The following is a 2653-nucleotide window of genomic DNA, read 5'->3' as shown; positions in this document are numbered from 1 at the left end:
ACCAGACGCCGTCTCCGCCAGCCCAGCAGCAGCTTCATCTTTCCCATGGCATTCGTGCACTCTCCACTGATGGCCCTGGTGCTGGTCAGCTACGGCCCGGGAGGATCCCTGGGCTGTGACCTGTCTCAGAACCACATGCTGGCTGGCAGAAAGACCCTGAGGCTCCTGGGCCAAATGAGGAGGCTCTCCCCTTGCTTCTGTCTGCAGGACAGAATGGACTTTGCTTTTCCCCAGGAGATGGTGGAGGGCAGCCAACTCTAGGTGGCCCAGGCCATCTCTGTGCTCCACAAGATGCTCCAGCAGAGCTTCACCCTCTTCCACACAGAGCGCTCCTCTGCTGCCTGGGACACCACCCTCCTGGAGCAGCTCCGCACTGGACTCCATCAGCAGCTGGACGACCTGGATGCCTGCCTGGGGCAGGTGATGGGAGAGGAACACTCTGCCCTGGGAAGGACGGGCCCCACACTGGCCGTGAAGAGGTACTTCCAGGGCATCCATGTCTACCTGCAAGAGAAGGAATACAGCGACTGCGCCTTGGAGATCATCAGACTGGAAATCATGAGATCCTTCTCTTCATCAACCAGCTTGCAAGAAAGGTTAAGAATGATGGATGGAGACCAGAACTCACCTTCACATGACTCTCACTGACTAAGATGCCACATAACCCTCGTATACTCACCTGTGTTCATTTCAGAAGACTCAGATTTCTGCTTTAGCCACAATGTTTCCTGAATTCAATCAGCAGTACTTTCTCTGTAGCAATAAGCAAGTAGATATAAAAAGTATTCAACTGCACAGGGTTCAGTGCATAATGGATGACTGCTCTGATGTTATTTATGTTTATTTATGTATTTATTTTCTTTTATCTCATCATATTTATATTTTCATATAAAAAGTTTGTCTGCATTGTAATAAAGTTTAAAAAATATGTTCATTTACTTAATCCTGTAATTTGTTTTACTTATTAAATTCTTATGAAAGTAAATTTGTTATTTCATTCAGTTCAGTTCGATTCAGTCACTTAGTCATGTGCAACTCTTGTGAACCCATGAACTGCAGCACGCCAGGCCTCTCAGTCCATCACCAACTCCCGGAGTCCACCGAAATCCATGTCCATTGAGTTGGTGATGCCATCCAACCATCTCATCCTCTGTCGCACCCTTCTCCTCCTGCCCTCAATCTTTCCCAGCATCAGGGTCTTTGGAAATGTGTCAGCTCTTCGCATCAGGTGGCCAAAGTATTGCAGTTTCAGTTTCAGCCTCAGTCCTTCTAATGAACACCCAGGACTGATCTCCTTTAGGATGGACTGCTTGGACCTCCTTTCAGTCCAAAGGACTCTCAAGAGTCTTCTCCAACACCATAGTTGAAAAGCATCCATTCATCAAGAGGTTCTTTAGTTCCTCTTCACTTTCTGCCATAAGGCTGGTGCCATCTGCATATCTGAGGTTATTGATATTTCTCCCAGCAATCTTGATTCCAGCTTGTGCTTCCTCCAGCCCAGCATTTCTCATGATGTACTCTGCATATAAGTTAAATAAGCAGGGTGAAAATATACAGCCTCGATGTACTCCTTTCCCTGTTTGGAACCAATCTGTTCTTCCATGTCCAATTCTAACTGTTGCTTCCTGACCTGCATACAGGTTTCTGAAGAGGCAGGTCAGGTTGTCTGGTATGCCCATCTCTTGAAGAATTTTCCACAGTTTATTGTGCTGCACACAGTCAAAGGCTTTGGCATAGTCAATAAAGCAGAAATAGGTGTTTTTCTGGAACACTGTTGCTTTTTCGATGGTCCAGCGGATGTTGGCAATTTGATATCTGGTTCCTGTGCCTTTTCAAAAACCAGTTTGAACATCTGGAAGTTCATGGTTCACATATTGCTGAAGCCTGGCTTGGAGATTTTTGAGCATCATTTACAAGCATGTGAGATGAGTGCAATTGTGCGGTAGTTTGAGCATTTTTTGGCATTGCCTTTCTTTGGGATTGGAATGAAAACTGAACTTTTCCAGTCCTGTGGCCACTGCTGAGTTTTCCAAATTTGCTGACATATTGAGTGCAGCACTTTCACAGCATCATCTTTCAGGATTTGAAATAGCTCAACTGGAATTCCATCACCTCCACTAGCTTTGTAGTGATGCTTCCTAAGGCCCACTTGACTTCACATTCCAGGATGTGTGGCTCTAGCTGAGTGTGAGTGATCACACCACCATGATTCTCTGGGTCATGAAGATATTTTTTGTACAGTTCTTCTGTGTACTCTTGCCACCCCTTCTTAATATCTTCTGCTTCTGTTAGGTCCATACCATTTCAGTCCCTTATTGAGCCCATCTTTGCATAAAATGTTCCCTTGGTAGCTCTAATTTTCTTGAAGAGATCTCTAGTCTTTCCTGGTCTATTGTTTTCCTCTCTTTCTTTGCACTGATCATTGAGGAAGGCTTCTTATCTCTCCTTGCTATTCTTTGGAACTCTGCATTCAAATGAGTATGTCTTTCCTTTTCTTCTTTGCTTTTCACTTCTCTTCTTTTCACAGCTATTTGTAAGGCCTCCTCAGACAGCCATTTTGCTTTTTTGCATTTCTTTTGCTTGGGGATGTTCTTGATTCCTGTCTCCTGTACAATGTCACGAACATCCGTCCGTAGTTCATCAGGCTCTCTAT

General features: G+C 45.1%; 1 pseudogene; it reads left to right on the top strand.

Moving 5' to 3' along the window:
• On the top strand, nt 1–648 carry LOC122452956 (annotated as a pseudogene).
• The last annotated feature ends 2005 nt before the right edge of the window (nt 649–2653 follow it).

Source organism: Cervus canadensis, chromosome 14, assembly GCF_019320065.1.
Source record: "Cervus canadensis isolate Bull #8, Minnesota chromosome 14, ASM1932006v1, whole genome shotgun sequence".
Taxonomy (NCBI): Eukaryota; Metazoa; Chordata; class Mammalia; order Artiodactyla; family Cervidae; genus Cervus; species Cervus canadensis.
The sequence above is the reverse complement of the archived record's forward strand: the minus strand, read 5'-3'. Positions and strand labels throughout refer to the sequence as shown.